We start from the raw sequence: 17283 nt of genomic DNA, 5'->3' as shown, positions 1-17283 counted from the left end.
GCCTTCAGACCTTCCCATTGGTCTGAAGGGTTGTTGCCGAGAAAAAAAGAATGATACGATATATAAATATCTTGACTTCTCATCCAGAAAAGAAATATTTACTTAACCTATAATGTTACACACCGCTAATTCAATCTTGAGTTTTGATGTGCACCAAAAGCAATAGCAAATCCCCTGGCATGAAGGCAGTGGGAATGCACAGCACGATCCTGCACAGAGGATGGCAGTGCCATGCACAGCCAGCAGGGAAACAGGAACCTTTGGAAAAGTGATTTATGACTTCCCAGCTGACAGGCAGAGAGCTGCGCTGCTTGGGAGAGTGTTATCATGCATCATGAAAGCAGCTGGGGTATGGATCTTGTGTGCCTGTCCTCACCTGTGTCACCAGGCTGGTGACATGGTGTCTGCAGTGCTCATCAGCTGGTGGGGAAGGAGAAGGGAAGGGATGGAGTGGGGGTGGAACAGGATGGGATGGGATGGGATGGGATGGGATGGGATGGGATGGGATGGGATGGGATGGGATAGGATAGGATAGGATAGGATAGGATAGGATAGGATAGGATAGGATAGGATAGGATAGGATAGGATAGGATAGGATAGGATAGGATAGGATAGGATAGGATAGGATAGGATAGGATAGGATAGGATAGGATAGGATAGGATAGGATAGGATAGGATAGGACGGGGCTGAATGGGATGAAACAGGATGGGATGAAACAGAGTGGGATGGCATGGGATGGAACAGAATGGGATAGAATGGGATGGGATGGGATAGGACAGGACAGAATGGGATAGAATGGGATGAGATGGAACAGAGTGGGATGGGATGGGATGGGATGGGATGGGATGGGATGGGATGGGATGGGGTAGGATAGGACAGAATGGGATGAAATGAGATGGGATGAAATGGGATGGGGCGGAACAGAGTGGGAGGATGGCATGGGATGGAACAGAATGTGATAGAATTGGATGAAACGGGACAGGGTGGAATGGGATGGGATGAGATGAGATGAGATAGGCCGGAATGGGATGGGATGGGATGGAGTGAGGTGAGACGGGATGAAATAGAACAGAACATCCCGTTCCGGGCTCTGACTACCCTCAAAGTGAACACATCTCTCCCAGCACCCCCTTCGCAGCCCCTCCCTGCGCAGCCTTCACCCCACGACCACCCCGCCCCCCCCCAGGCACGCGGCGCCGCGCACTACAACTCCCGGCGGCTCCGGGACGGGGGGGGCGGGGGCGCGGTTAAGTGACGTCATCGCGCGGGGCGGGGTCGTGCGGCGGAGCGGGGCGGGGCGGGGCGGCCGCGGCCCATTGTGGGCAGGGGCCGGGCGGGCTCCGCTCCGCGCAGCGCCGGCAGGTACCGGGTCCGCGTCCGCTCCCGCTCGGTGAGTGAGCCGCGTCGTGCCGCTCGGCGGGGGATCGGGGTCGCTTTGCGTGTTCTGCGGCGGTTGAGCCTCCCGCCTATCCCGGCGCTCTTCGGGGCCGTACCCCCCCCCTCTCCCCCCCCCAGCCCTCCCCCCGAGGCACGGCGGCTGTGGGGTCCCGCATCGGCGCTGCGGGGCTCCGGGCGGCGGGCTCGGGCGGGGCCGCGGCGGTGGGAGCGGGGCGGGGGGCTGCGGGATGCGGCGCTGCCTTCGCCATGGCAACGCCGCCCCGTTCGGTTGGATGGAGCCCGGCGGGGGGCGAGCCCCGTGGCCACGGTGGGGGATGGGAGCGCTGGGGGTCCCTGCCCCGCCGTGCCGGTCGCGGTGGGGTGAGCATCCGAGCCGCGGTGCGGGAGCGGGATTGCGGGGTGTCTCGTGGCGGGGATGGCCGTGTCGGAGGGTGGGGTGGGGCGTTGGGGGCTCCGGCACCAGCCGTAGAGCAGCAGGTTGGCTCCGGCGCCGTCTTTACCGGGCGGAGGATTTGGGAGAATGGGGTCGGTGGTGCGGTGGATGAGGGCGATGCCCGCACTGCCGGCCCCGCGGGGACAGCCGGCTGCATCCGTGTTCGTGCCGGGTCCCACCCGCGGGGGCTGCGCTGCCTCGCACGCTGGCGTGGAAGGGGCTTTTGGCACCTCTTTCGCGTCAAGGTTAATTGAAGGCGAAGCGGAGCCGGAGCCCTCCCGGCTAAAGCCGAGCAGCGCCTGCCTGCACGACGCTATGGGACGTGGGGGTGGTGGGAAGGTGCCGGGTCCCGGTGCCGGAGCCCCGCTGGGTTCACCCAGGCCGGGTGCTGCAGATCCCAATGCCGTGCCACCGGCCGGCTTCTCTCTGCTGCACGGGTGAGGCTTTTTTCCCCTCTCTAGAGGCCGGTCCTGATACTGCACGCAGAACCCAGCGGCGTTCCCTGCTGAGGCCACCTCGGCGAGCCGTGCCACCGCCTCGCGTTCCTCCCTCAGCCACGGGCATCCTGAGGCGCTCGGTGTCCCCCGTTTGGAGGAGCCAAGGGTCCTGCAGGCCCTTTTGCCGTTGGCCTGCTTTCCCTGCTGTCAACCCCTTGGTTAATGAGTGACTCAGGTCCTTGGGGCCGGCCCAGCGTGGCCTACAGCCTCCTGTGTGCAGGGAGGAAGAGCCAAAGTCCGGGATCTCTGATGGAGCAAGGTGAGATCGCAGGGCAGCAAGAAACAGGGAGGCTTCCTCCTCTTCATCCTCCTCCTCTTCCTCCTCGTCCCCCTCCAGCCGGGTCACTGTATGCAGCCCTATGGTGTTTGGGGCTGGCCGCCTCGCTGCCCGGCCTCCACCCTGAGCAGGCAAACAGGATGGATGAGGTGTAAGAGCAGCGCCAAATCTGCTGCTTTGGGCTGGAAGTGGAGCCGGGCCAGTCCTGACGTGAGCCAGCGCCTTATCTGACCCTTTGTTTTTGGGAGGCAGCAGGAAGGGCTCTGTAGATGGGACGGCCGCTAGGAGCGGGTCATGGTTATCTCCTCCTGCTTCTGTTCTTTGTTTTGGCTTCTTGCCCATCTCCTCCTGAGCTGCGTCATGCACTCCTGTGTGGGTGTCATGTACCTGCTGTCCCCGGCTCCCCTCATTCCATTCCGTGGTCTCCACGCCTCTGCCACTGGCACTGCTTCGCTGCCAGCCTCAGTGCCACTGCAATCCAGTGTGAGGAGCAGGCAGCAGCGTGCCACGCGAATGTCAGTGCAGCAACGCCTTCAGCTGACCAGCAGCCACCAGCTTGTTTTTTAGCAGAGTTGTTCCGGGGGATCCCACTTGATCCTGGCTGCCCAGGGAGCTGATGGGATCACTGTCCTTGGAGGTGCTCAACAACCATAGCGATGTGGCACTGAGAGACACGGCCAGTGGGCACGGTGGGGGTGGCCTTGGGGACCTCAGTGTTCTTTTCCAACCTGAATGCTTCTGATTCTAAGGGAGCAGCCCTTGCTCTGACCCTGCTTGCTGGCACAAAAAGCAACGTACCTACTGCATTTACAACCCAAAGGTAGCTGCTGGTGATGCAGGCGGATACACCACGTAGGGCGGGTGGTCTCCTGCACCGATACGTGCCGAGCTGCTGCTACACGGCTGCTTTTATCTCTGAAGTATTAATAAATGAGGCTCGCTATTTATATGGGTCTTTTTAAGAGCCTGGCGGGGCTGCCTGGAAGGCTCGCGTGGCACTGCAAGCATTCGGGGCTTTTTTGTGCGTGCTTCAGCAGTAGATAAGCAAGGGCATCCAGCTGTCAGCTTCAGAGATTGCCAAAGCCTGCTCTACGGGATTTCTGCAGGCTTCTCTCACAATCGAGGATTCTGTTGGGTGCTTCGGTTTCTGATTCGATGCTGGTAATCAAATATCTCAACTTGGCTTTGGAAGGCTGCTGCGGATTGAGCGGTGAGCTGTGCAGAGCAGGGCGAGCTTGTTCTGTAATTGAGTGGGACTCAACGTTGGTGCTCCAGCCTGCATTTGCTTTTTGTTTTAAGTGCATATCTTTTTATCAGCGATTCCCCTGTAAAAAGGGGCAAAAAATGTTGCATTTTGCTGCTGTCCTACTAAGCTTGCGTTGACCTGCTGGGACAGCTGTTCTGTTGCAAGCTGTGATAGTGGAGCGCTGTAAAATTCAAATGGTGTCAGTATTGATTTCTTTTCCCCCTTTTGAGATAACAATATGTGTACTTTTCACCTCTGCACAAAGACAGACATTGGTGCTGTGCTGAGAAAGAGCTGAATGAATGAAGACCTGAAAGGTAGAGAAGAAATGCCGAGCATCTGACCCTGACTACTGCATTGGTTAAGTCTATATGGCTTAGCGTGTAGATTACTTACTCTACATGCTTCCCATACTAGGGAATGGGAGAGACAACTAATGAAGGTTTGGAAAGCAGTTCCGTGTGCCAGCGGTGGCTTTTTTGCATATTGCATGAGCTCTGCTCTGCACGTCAGCCCCAAATGACTGATTTCTTGCATTAAGTAGGAAGTTGGAAATAGAAAGTTTTTAGCCTGCTGTGATTTAGCCGTGGTTCTTTTTTCCCCTGCTGCCCTCTGTATGAGCCAGGCTGGGAAGGAAGGCGTGCTGGTGCTGCCTTACCCCCGTCCCATTGGGAGATGAGCTGTGCTCGGTGCCTCCTGTCCCCATGCATTGCAGAGTTTTGGAATATGTTGAAGAACCAGAAGTTCTGGGGCGGCGTGGAAAATGTCAGCTCAGTGAGTCATAACACTTTCAAATCTTTGTGTGGCCTCTGAGGAAATAAATAAATAAAAAAAAAAGCCCAAAAGCAAAGGAGGTGGGGATGAGGAGCAGCTTGGCACCCCATAGCTACCCGTTGAGCGTGTTCCTATCAATGAAGCCAGGTGGGGCTGTCCTCTGCCATGCCCCATCCCACGTGAGTCAGCCATCACCATGCTTTGTTAATGCCTCCTCCAGTGCTGGGCCCCCAACCTCAGCCTTTTTGTTCCCAATTTGCAAAATGGAAGAGCTCTGTGCCTCCGGAAGCACCTGCACCAGAAAGTCACTTCCTACATCAGCTAAGTGGATGGGGTGGCTCAACCTGGTGGTGCTCGCCGATGAGTCACTGTTGGGAGTCACTTAATTACTCCATAAATTACTGCTCCTTGACTGAGTTGCACTGACAGTCAGTGCAAAACGTTGGAGGTGTAGTGGCGTGGACCCTGTCACAGGTCTGTCTGTCTGTAGTGGCAGAGCTGGTGGCAAGCATTGGTTAGCCCATTGGAGCTCAGTTCTGGTGCTCATTTGTGTCTTCCTGAAGGCTGGCTTGGTTGGTTTGCTGCCATTTGGATGGTTTTAAGTCGTTTTGGAGCTCTCATTCTGAACCCTTCCCAACTCGGCGCTGAGGACACGCAGTACTGCATCCGAAAAATGCCAAACGAGGGGTGATGTGGTGTTGTTTGGAGGCATCTTCATCTCCCTGAGCCTGCCCTCACCACAGCAGCATCCTGCTGAGCACCAGGGCTGTGCGTGTCACTGCAGGGCTCCTCGCCGTGCCAGACAAGTGGCTTCATGTTCCTCCTCCTGCATTCCTTCGGCAAGCGTTGCTCAGCTACGCACTCCCAGCTACGTGCTGCTCACCTGAATCATGTCTTCATGTGCATGCACAGCTTCACCACCCAAAAGCTCGGGCCGTACCTCTGTGGGCTGCTCTGGTCAAGTTCAGGCGTTTTTACGAGAGGGTGAATGAAATAATGCTCAAAGGGCATGGTGGGAGAGCAGCAGGAGTGCCCCGGTGCAGGGGCTGCTCCTGAACTCTCAGGCTAACATCTTGCCATCAGATTTATCTGCAAGAGCTGGCCTGAGCCACCCGTTCCCCAGGGATTGGGATGTCCCAGACTGGGAATCCTTGCTCCTCATTGCACAGGCAAAGCCCCAGCTGAAAACTTGTCATGCAAAGCTCAAAACCCATGTGGGTGTGTACGTGCATAGCGGTGACATGAAGAGAGCAGAAAGACCTAATTAACTCCTTAGACGCATGCCCACCCCTGGGGACCTTGCAAGGCACGGTGGGACCTTTGAGTGCTCCCAGTGCCACTTTCCTGTCCTCTCCTCACAGTGTGGGTTGGGTTTGGGGTACATCTGCCGGGGCAGCTTGGAGCTGTGCTGCTCACAGGCTGATGTCAGAGGGTTTTGCATGGAATATTAGCAGCTGGCGTTCCTGCCAGTGTGCAAAGCTGAGCTCTGTTTGACTGTTCTTGGGAAGTCACTGTAGGGGGTGGATTCCTTCAGTGCATTAGAGGAGATGGGATTGCTGGCCGAGGGGAGGTCCTGCGGGCACATGGGGCATCCCCAGTGCTGAGCTTTAGGGAGCGGGCTGTCAACAAGCAGGGAAAATGCCTGCACGCTTCTTGGAGAGCAGCAAAACTACAACACCCCCCACCCTTGGCTGCACGCCTCAGGTCTGGCACTGCTGGAGCTCTGGGGCTGTGCTCTGCACCCATCTTTGCACTGCTTGGGCTGGGAGGGTGGGATAATGCTTGTCCTAAAAAGCTGCAGCATGAGATCAGGGGGTGCAGGAGTCAGTTTTCTGTACCCCAAAGCAGCACCATGAGCTGGGCTCCCAATGCAGCACGGTGATGTGCTTTGTAGCTTTCTGTTTTTCTGGATGCCTTCTCCTTGCTTGGCCTCAGAGTCTTCTAAGTGAACCAAGCTGTGGACTCTTGCGTGCCGTCCCGGAGAGCCGTGGTAGCTGAGGTCCGGTGCAGCTGTTTCCTTCGAGGACGCCTGTAAGTGGCTGTGAAGCTGTTTGTGTAAAGCTCTTTCCCTGCTGAGAACCCTTTGGATATTTGGCGATTCCGGCTGCCCTGTGGGGTTGGCCCCGTGCTCCCAGCACAGCGCCCAGCTGCTGTGCCCCTGTGCTGTGGACTTGGGTTTTGCAGCTGGCTTTGGGGCTTCCCCCATGGCCATCCCTGTTTGTGCATGGGGGTGTCGATGGGGCCGGGCTCTCAAGCCGTGATCCCATATGATGCTTGGCAGTGCCAGCGGGGCAGCAGAAAAGCTGAACCTGCAAATCCGCTCCGGTAAGTCACGCCAAGAACTGTTTGAACTGCTGTAATCCCCAGGGCCTCTGAGCAACCCTGTTTACATGAGGTGGTGCTTCCGACCCCTGTCCTGATGGCCTTACGTCACCCGTTTGCTTAGTGAAACTCCGTGGCTGCAGGAGGTTGGCTGGGAGAGCTGACATTGCGCTCCTTCCTCACCGCCCCCGTGTTGTGGACGCATCCTGCAGAGCGGCTGGAGGCTCTCTGGGGACACCTTGGTTCCATTTTCAGACTCCAGCTCCTTTTATCTCCCCTGGAATCCGCTGTCTGGCACGTCGCACGTGAAATCGCCGCTGGCTCCGGAGCCCTGGGAAGTCTCTACCCATCACACAGAGCAAAAAAGATGTCAAGGAAAATTTTTGGAGCGTGCTAAATGTCGTTATTCCTACAGACAGTTTACTTTGGGTTCTGGAGTTGGAAAGGAGTCTTCGTGCTCGTGGTTTTCTCAGGTTTACTTTTGCATTAAGTGCTGCTCTTCTGCTCACTGAGGTCAACGTTCTGACATGTCTTCATCTCGGTGATGGTTGAGGCTGCAGTGCTGTGCCCTGGGCTGCACTGTGCACTGTACAGGAGAGAAACCGTGCGGTTCCCTTTTAAAGATGGGGTCCGTGAAATACAGTCTGCCTGTTTTTGAAGCCATCCTACAGCCTGACAGGTTTCAGCATGAGAAAAAGAGGACAGAGGGCCTTAGCCCATGTAACTCGGTTGCCTCATAACTCTGTTTCATTTCACTGTGAACTTGGTGAGAGAGAATGCATCTGTGGGGTCTGCAGTCCCCACGCGATGGGGTTGGGACTGGGGCTGGGGACCCAAAGGGCTGAGCTTTGGCTGCAGCGATGGGCTGTCATGAGCAAGGAGATGGATCTATGAAAAAATGGGTGCTTGTTTTTCCAAGGGGAAAAAAAGCCTGCAAACACCTTCCTGGTGGGTGCTCGGCCCCAGTGCACCGCAGCGTTGTGACCTCCCATCTGCCTTGGGTACGGCTCTGCCCAACCAACACAACTGCCCGGGATCCCAAAAGACAAACAGGCCTCCTGTGCTGGGCTGCTGCACGAGGGAAGGCTTTCAGCACAAATCCTTTCAACACTTCACTACCTGCACTGCTGCCAATGCCGCTCGGCTCACCCCAAGCCTACTGAAAGCCCATGGGATCGACTCTTCCCCTTCCTCCTCCCGCTTCCTTTCCCCCCCTTCTCTTGGTTTTCAACACCAGATACTTGAATAAATCATCGAGGATGTGATCACACAGGAAACCTCCTTTTTTTTTTTTTTTTTTTTTTTTTTTCAGCAGGGTTAGGAAGTGAATTCAGCTCTCCGGGGTTTCAGTCCTGTGCTTTTTAATCACGAGGTTCTTCGTTCTTTCGACTCCATCGCTCTTGAGATGACGTGTCCTCAGCTGCTTTCCCCCTTGGTGTACTGCAGACCTGCAGAAACAATAGAGCCTGGAAACGCTCTTCAAGAAACCGAAATGGATGGTGCTGGTGTGTGCAGCGAGAGGGAGAACGCACATTTGATCTGCACGAGGCCTTTATTTGTTGTCTTGTTTACTACTTGGTTATTCCTTTGCTTCAAAGGAGAGCAAAGCCCTCGTTCCTGCGGAATTCACAGCTTCTAATTTGTTCCTCGTTAGAAGCAGCGCCCCAAATCCCGCATTCCTTTGTGCATCTTGTCTTCTTCTCCCCCCCCCCCCCCTTTTGCTTTGTCAGTGGGGGCTTATGGAGTATAATGCGCAGATTAGCAACTGTATTTGTGGAGTAACCCATCTTTGTGCGGGTCTGGCTAGAAACCAATTAAGCTTGTCCTGATCTCTAAATGAGATTTTTGTTGAACATCTTACCCAACCGCCTTTTACACCCATTAATAGCGGGTGGGATTAAAATAGCTGAACGTGTAGAGATGGCGTGTTGGATAAACAAAAAGCGTTGGTTGCAGGGAAGTTCCCGGGGATGTGTGCAAACCAGTGCCTCTTTGTTCCGAGCTTTTGTAGCTCTGCTTGTTGAAACCTGGCGTGAAGTACGTCTGGCTACGGGCATGCTGAGCCTGGTGGTAGGATAGGCTGTGCAGGGGCACATGCGTGGTGAATAAATAGGAAGCCTTCTGTGGATCTCTCCATAATGCCCATCGGTGCGTGTCCCCATCGCTCTGGGTGGCTCTGAGTGGGGACGAGGCTCTGCTGCCCCCTGGTCCCAGGGGTTGCTTTTTTAGCCTGGGAAGAATCACATTGGCTTTCCAGCTATGGGTGGCAGCTGACGTGTCCCTGCAGCCCTGCCTCCATTGGGTTTACCTAAGCTCCTGCAGTGAAAACCCATCCGGGGATGGTGCTTTAGTGCATTGTTTTTGAAGAAAAACTGGCTAAATAAAGATGCCTTTAATAAACCGTGCCTTCAGGGAACCCTTGTATCTCATCCCAGGCTGTTTCTGCATTGAGATAAGATTGTGGAGCAGCTGAATTTGTACTCTGCTTGGATGAAGGGCTGTGGGGTGTTTTCAGGGTTGCAGACATTCAGTTCTTTCTTTGTTTATTTGTAAAGCAACTGCAGAGAAGCAGCGTGATACCCAGTATCTTCTCTGGTGACCACCAGCTTTCTCTGGTGTGCTCAAACAGTAAGGAGCACCGCCCAGAGGGAAGGAGGGAGCTAAAACTTAGTGTGAACTGTGTTCCCTTTGATTAATTTTTTCCCCATCTGATTACCCTCCTGATTACCACCCAACCACATCACCAGCCTGGCATACCGAAGCCCCTGGCGCCATATTGAAGAGGACAATTGTCTCAATGAGGGGACACCCGTCCTCTTTGGTCTGGCGCTCTCAGTGTGACCAAACCCAAAAACCTCATGAAAAAAAAACCGACATAAAGTGTAAGATGTAAGGTGGTTTTGTTTCTTAGGTGTTGTCTGATAGGGTGTGAGGTGAGACCTTGCTGGTGCTGCACGGTGACGTGATGTGATGTGACAGGTGATGTGGCTTCCTGGGAGGAAGATGTAAAAATAAGCCTGTCTTCAGCCTTATCTGTGTGTTATCCTGCTGTCCTGGCCCCTACTCTTTCTTCCTCAAGGCTGAAGAGCTGTGGAGGTCAATGTACCTCATCCCAGCGTACAGAAGGGTACCACAAACCCTTGCAAGGCTGTGCCATGCCCGAGATGTGGAGAGCCCACTGGGCCAACTGCACCGTCTCCTCATGTGATTCCCCTTCCAAAGCTTTGCAGGAGCTGTTCTCTTCCTCCTCCTGGGGCCAGAATTGCAGAGCTATAAGGAACGTTTGTGTAGAATATGGTTGCTATTGGATGTGAGCTAGTGGTGTAACCAGGCTGAGTGCTAAGCTGCCATTGACCCAAACTTTGTCTTTGACCATGCTTGTCCTTGGGCAGCCAGAGCCATTCCTTATCTGCATGAATGCTGGCCCTTGAGCAGCCTGGGCCGATATAAGGAATAGATACATATATAAATTGAAGAAATATATGTATGTTGTGGTACTTACACAAACCAGCTGGTGACCTGAATGGAGGGGAGGGTGTTGTCCTTGACTTGGCTCACATACGGGTAGGGGAGGTAAGTTTTAGATATAAGCAAGGAGATTGGCTTTCCTCTTGAAAGGCCGATTCCTTGAGTTCTTCGTGTGCGTGTTTGTTAGTTAAGAGAACCAGAGGACAGCTTTCTGAGTGCAGCATGGTTTGTGCCCTGCAGGTGCCTCGAGAGTAGAGCAGCTCCTGGCCAAGGTGCCACGAGATGGGGGGTTGTCCCCATGCCCTTGTTGCCCCGTGCTGGCTGGCATATGGGCAGGATGGTGTGGGCATCCCAGCACTGGTCTCCTGTGCATGCAGGATGCTTCACTGCAGAATTCACTGCTCTGTGTTAATTGCAATTTTAATATCCCCTGCAGGGGAATTTGTTAGAGGAAAAGGCGTTCGCGCAGCACTTGTGGAGGTACGATCCTGCAGGGTGACATCCATCATTCCTTCCCCTTTTTGCTGCTTGTTTCAAAAATAGATCTCAAATGGATGCTGATTTAAAAACTGGCAGATGATCTGAAAATAGGGAGCTTGGTAAATGGTTCCAGAAGGTGATTTGAAGCCATGGGCAGCAATTTGAGTCTTAATAAACTGCGCTCGCTCCTACAAAAGGCAGCTTCACCTTGCTGCGTCTGCCTCATCCTCATGTCCATGTCCTGGGTCTAGCCTGGCTGCCCATGAAGCCCTGATAGCAGCATCTTGTTTTAAAGCATGTTTTCCCCTGCAGGAGTGGGCTGAAATTGGGACTGAAGCTCTCGCAGTGCGGCTGCCAGATAGCCCTCATTTTGTTTTGTCCTGTTGATCTGAATGAAGTAATTCATAAGGACGTTTTCCACGAATCAATAAATCCATCCTTGCTTCTGTGCCTGGGAGGTTTGCTTTGCTCTAGATACCGAGCATCTCCATCCCAAACAGCCCTGCAGAGCCCCGCTCTTCGGGATGAAATAGCTGTTCTAGGTATGCATGTGGAGCTTGAGGAATTTGTCCCCATGCCAAGCAATTCCTGATGTTACAAGTCTCGGGGAAACCGGTGCCAAAAATAAAGGGGGGAGGGAGCGGTTGCTTTTTGAAGGGAACTGGGAGCAGGAATCTCAGTTACAGGTAAATCTGCCTTTCGGATCTCAACTTGGCATTTCCTGTTGGGAGGAATTGGAAAATTCCTGTTGCACCACACCACATCCCCTTCCGAAAACCACTCCTGCAAACCGGAGAGCGTGCGTCTTTTGAAAGCGATACGTGCGTGTTTGCCTGAGGAGCCTGCCAGATGGGACCTGCCTGGAAAAGAGGGTTTGGAAACACAGCTTTGCTACGTGTGAAGAAGTCAAAGATAACACTGCCATCTCTGAACCAAAGTTACCATCTCCAAACCTGAGCTTGTTTGGCATTATCTGAGCATGGTAGTCCAGCAGGGACGGAGCAGTGTGCAATCACTGAGGTTGGAAAAGACCTCCAAGATCCTCAAGGAGGTGTGTTCTGCCCTGTCATCATGGTGGTTTGGGCTCCCCGGCACTGGTGTTTGGGATCCAGAGATGTTCCCAGTGCCAAAACTCACCGTGGCGAGTGGGCATGTGCATGGGCTCTGGTTCTGATTTCCTTCGTTGCTGCAGAGAGCAGCTGAGCGACACACGATGTTTCAGCAGGACGTCCCCTCTTTTGTTCCTCCATATTAGAAAAGTCTGTGCGTGTGTTTATATTTAAAATAGATGTGTGCTTCACATCACTGTTTGTGAGCTGTGCCACTTGGGACGTGGCCCAGCGGTGCTGGGTAGGGAAGAAGCGTTACCGTGCCCCCCGCAAACCAGAGCAGCCCTATGGAGCTGTCATTTCACATAAGTACCACGGTGGCTTCTCCTCCCCTTCCTCCCCCTGTCCCCATGCTTTTCCCCGGCACTGTGTCCCTCCCCACCCACCACCCCCGGGGCTGGAGGGCATCTGATCGGGATTTATGTTAAAAGGCTCATTTTATGTGCGTAATTAAAACGTGCTATTGCTGGGTAGAAATGGGATTTGATGCTTACTGCTGTGACTCTTTCTCATGTGTTAGGGTGAACTGATTGATTACTGAGGTTTGAGATTAAGTATTCCCCCGAGCTCTGCTGGTATTTAATGCGGTAGGAGGAGGGCAGAGAGGAAGGGGGGAGGAAAGCGATGTTTTTCCACCAAGGCGAGGAGAGCAGAGCAACATCTGCTGTGAGCATCCCCTTGCCTTGTTCTGGGTGCGGTATCTGCTGTAGCAGAGGCTCCCAGCACCTGAGACCAGGATAAATCAGCCCGTGGTGGCAGAGGAGCTGCTGGTGGGATGTGCTGCTGCTTCTCAGCATTGCACTGAGCATCCCATCACACCGCATCCCATCCGGGCAGCTCGGCGGCAAGACAGAACTCCCACCCCCTCCCTTTTCCCCAGCAACACGCCTTACTTATTACCCTTAATTTCTTTTAATTCGGAAAAGCTCTATTTTCAGTTTCGGTGGCCTTTAGGGGATAAAAAGCCCAATGCTCCAAAGCGAGTAGTGGGAGTGTCGTCGTGCGAGCGCGCGTTGGAGCAACCCGTGTTTACCCGCTTTGCTTTCCTTGATGTCTAATTTTAGCTGATGGTGACGGATCCCTCCAGGGTACTGCAGAGGTTTCCTATCGGTGTGGACTTCAAGAAATGTGCATGCAAACTAAAAACGCTTGCGTTTATTTTGGTGGATTCTTTTGGAAAGGGTGTGACTTATTTTCCTGAGCAGCCCGGGCACACACCGGCTTTGTTCTGCTGCAGTCTGGCTGGGTCGGTTACTTCAGGTCTTCCAAGATGTAATCAGAATAATTAGTTACTGTCTGTTTATACCTTCTGTTTTTGTTGCAGGGTTTCCAAAGGGCGTATTTATCTTTCTGAGCGCTGCCTGAGTGTCGCTTAATCATTAAGCATCTGATTTCCTCCAAGTTATCTGTCATGCTGCTTGCGTAAGTATATCATAAAAAATATTGGGGGTGGATGCTGCACCATGGGGGGAGGGTGAGCTGGAAGGATTTTCCTTGGTTATCACCGGTTTAAGTGAGGGCTGTGTTTGCTTCCCAGCCCCTCGTGCAATGATCAGGGCACTGCCTGTTTTGATTGGCGCTTAACGAAGCAGCCAGCTTAATGAGCTTGCTTTCAGCCAAGCCTTCGTGTGTAACCTGGTTAACTGGCAGGATCTGTTACTCGGTGCCTTATTGGAGAAATAAAGGGCTTTTGCTTTCCCTTGTGCAGTTCCACCTTTGACTCCTTAACTCAGTGGTATTCCTTATAAAAACCAGAGTTCTACTTGGACATGAATTACTGCTCGAAGTTTGCCAGGACTCATAGTAAGGTTGGTTTTTCTTTGCATGTCGGGTTTTGGAAGGGAGGACAGTGTATCGATTTCCCCCCTCCATTATGCAAGGAGGGCACAGAAAAACGCTGCTGAACAGGAAAAGAGGGCAAGAAAACCTGGCCATGAGACAGGTGTGGTGCTGGAGCCTTGCCTCATTCATGCATGGAGCCTAAATCAATAACGTGACTTCTTTCCTTTAATGTTTATCACTATGGTCCCACGAGCAGCTTGTGCAAAGGGGCCAGAGCGACGCGGGGCAGGCAGGGCTGGCAGCAGCCCAGAGGGCAATGTATTGAGCTCAACAATTTTCCTTTTACTCTTGGTTTTACTTTCTTGGGAAACTGTGCCAGCGGTCAGGGCTGCAATGCTGGCTCATCAGCCATGTAATTTATCGTGTCAGATAGCCCGTGTGTGAACCTTTGGGGCGCGGGCACGCTGCTGCTGGTGATGGATGTGCTCCTGCAGCCTTCTAAAGCCAGGAGCTGCCATTACGATCAGCTCCTCCGTTTGCCTGTGTGATGCACACCATAAATTTTCTCTGGCTGGCTTCTGTCCTGAGGTCAGTAACTGTGCTTTAATTAGCTCCTGTCAAGCATTACGGATGTGCGGCGTGGCTTTGGTCGCTGCCTTCCCATGAAAGGAAGGGGCTGATGCGAGTGTGAAGTGGGGCCATCAGCATCTGCCCAGCTTCAGGAGATCAAGCAAAACTTGCACATGGGGGGGCGGAGCTCGAAATCCATCTCCTTTCCATACTAACTATAAATCCTTTGAATATGAGGAAGAAAATTGTCGCAATTAGTGGTGAGATGCTGGCACCGCTGCCCAGAGAAGCTGTGAGTGCCCCATCCCTGGCAGTGCTCACGGCCAGGTTGGATGGGTCCAAGTGGGCTTTAAGGTCCCTTCCCACCCAAACCATTCTGTGATTTCAGATGACGCCTCCCAAAGCGCCTGTGATGTTCAATGTGTAGTGCTGCCGTTGGCTCCCCAGAAGTCAGTGAGGATGAAGAGTCTTTAAGCACTGTCCTCTCCATGCCTGCCTGTGGCTAACCCAGGTCTGCTCTCATGGCACTGGGGAAGAGGTCAGGCTGGTACTGGGATCAAAAAGAGGCAACTTATCTTATGTTACTGCTGTAGAAGCTGCTTAGTTGAGCGAAACATTCACTGGGGAGAATGGAAGATGTGATGGAGGATGCTGAAGGCAAACACAGATTACAGCATGAGGATGCAGAGGATGTTTGCCTTCCAAAATCCTTCATCTCAGTCAAGGAGGGAGAATATCCCCATGCCTGATGGCCATCATCGGGGGAACAGACCATGTCCTCACATGTAGCCTCCCCATATGTAGGCTGACCGCCAGCCACTCCCAGATGTGGGGGGAAGGATTGGGACACGCACACCCCGTTTTCCTCATAAAACTCTAAACAAGAGGCTTGGCCTGGTTTAGATTTTAAAAATAACTTGCACATTTGGAAGCTAAAGTTTCAGAAGGGCTCCGAATGGGATAATGGCTTTGATCGCGGCAGTCTGAGATCAAGGGAGGGCTTTTTAGGTTTGCTGCATCAGATGGAAAATATATTGTGGTGTCTAGACTTTATCATCCTGGAGCGAGGCTTTTTTCTATTCTACAGAAGGTCTAATCCAAATCCCAAGTACAGTTGATAGGGTTCCTTTGGAAAGCAGCCTGCTTTGGGGCTTGATTGTGTCCAGAAGCGAGTTGAAAGAGGTGCGTTCACTGACTTCTTGGATATCCATGTGGCAATCAAGCTCCGTCATGCTGGAGGATGCCCTACTGAGAAAGCTGTGCCAATTTTCCTTTGAAATGCTGTGTTTTCATCATAGAATCATGGAATGGCTTGGGTTGGAAAGGACCTTGAGGATCATGTAGTTCCAGCTCCCCTGCTGCGGACAGGATTGCCAGCCACTAAATCGGGCACTAGGTCAGGTTTCCTGGGGCCCCATCCAACTCAGCCTCGTGTTTTCTACACAAGAGTTTTGGGTGTTTTTTGGCAAGCACGTTGCCAAAAAGGCATTGCCAGCCATCCCAGTGCGTGGCCCCGAAGCGCTGCAGCACTATGCTGAAATACATCCTGAGCTGCAAATGTTGCCCCGGGCTCTGATGGTGTTGCAGCTTAGCTGTGAAAAGCTTCAACTGGAAATTTTGGAAAACATTTGGAAATGTTTTGGAAAACATTTGAATTGAGGATGTCGTGGCTCCGTGTTTGGTTGTTTTCCCTTGCTTTTTCTTTGTGAGACTGAGAAAACTGCTGTTGTGTTTCTGTTTTTCCTTGCCATCAATTACTTTTTTAGACATATTTATTTCCGAGCATGAATCAGATTGAATGCCAGCCTGTAAACAGTTTGTAGCATAACACTGTAGTGGAATCAGGACAGAAGGGACTGCGAGGTGTTGCTTTGTCCCCAAGGCAGGGACAGGTAAATTTACTCACTGAACTGGAAGGCAATCGCAGTTGTTGAGAGTTGTTTTCTCATAAATAATGTAAGGAGCAAGGGCAGAAATCTATCAAATAATGCTGTCAGGCTGTGTGAGAGAGCCCTTCTCAGCTCATTCAAATCATTTGCTGAATAAGTGTTGAAAATGAATGCTGGGTTTGTTCCCAGAGCCACTCAAAGTGATATTCCAGAGTAACATTTTCGGCCCTGGCGTTTGCCAGAATGCTGTGACTCCCATGGGTGAGGGTGGTTTTACCCACAGCCTGCGTATGATGTGGAGTCGTCCCCATGTCACCCAGTGCCTGAGATGACCGGACCCCAGAACCCTGCTGGGATGCAGTATGGTTTTGCTTTGTTTCTTGTGAAGTAGACTGGTATTTTCAGAATGAAAGCTCTACTCCAGATGGTAATAAGAACCAAATCCCCCAAACCCATCTGACAACATGGGTAGTTGGTGTGTACTGGGCTTGCATCCTCAGCTAGCTGCGATGCTAAACCCATAGAAGTAAATGGCAACCTCTCTCCTTGATATCTGCAGGCTTTAGATAAAGCTGGAAGATGCTGGGCAGTGGTGGTAGAGGAGGAGTAGCAGAAGCCTTGTCTGCTTCAAGATTGAGAGCCGAGTGATGGCTTTCAATTAATTTCTTGTGCATCTCCCTCTGTCATAACTTTGTGTCTAAAGTGCGGATTGAGAAAGCTGTACAGAAGAGCCCTAGCTCAATCCCTCACCTTTCAAAGGTGCTGCAAAGCTCCAATGGGTCTCTTTTTTGTTTGGAATTGCTTCCGATTTCACTAGTGAGAGGTTCTGAAAGAGGTTCACCCGTCCCCAGCTGGAGGCTGGCTTGCTCTCCAGTTAGCATTGCATTAATATTAGCATTCATACAGCCCAGATGGGGACTGGTTTTCCTTCATCTCCCACTTTCTCCAACTGGTTTATAATAGGTAAAAGCGAAAAGCATCCATCTATGGCTGTGTGGCAGGTCTGGAGAGCTCCCCCAGCCCATCTGTACATTTGA

At 52.7% G+C, this 17283-nt stretch overlaps 1 protein-coding gene across 6 annotated transcripts in view; it reads left to right on the top strand.

Annotated features, from left to right (window-relative positions):
• Positions 1-1319: 1319 nt before the first annotated feature.
• DAAM1 (dishevelled associated activator of morphogenesis 1) overlaps positions 1320-17283 on the top strand; it is an 80921-nt gene continuing 64957 nt past the window's right edge. For 2 of the 6 annotated variants that reach the window (XM_015287503.4, XM_015287501.4), the window contains exons 1-2: positions 1322-1391; positions 13330-13427. The gene's annotated coding sequence lies outside the window, so the exon portion shown is untranslated. Of the gene's footprint in view, positions 1392-2293; positions 2589-13329; positions 13428-13713; positions 13814-17283 lie in introns of all 6 variants that reach the window. The other 4 variants (XM_046941859.1, XM_046941857.1, NM_001322368.2 and 1 more) reach the window with 3 other exon arrangements.

The sequence above is a fragment of the Gallus gallus genome, chromosome 5 (assembly GCF_016699485.2).
Source record: "Gallus gallus isolate bGalGal1 chromosome 5, bGalGal1.mat.broiler.GRCg7b, whole genome shotgun sequence".
Taxonomy (NCBI): Eukaryota; Metazoa; Chordata; class Aves; order Galliformes; family Phasianidae; genus Gallus; species Gallus gallus.
The sequence above is the reverse complement of the archived record's forward strand: the minus strand, read 5'-3'. Positions and strand labels throughout refer to the sequence as shown.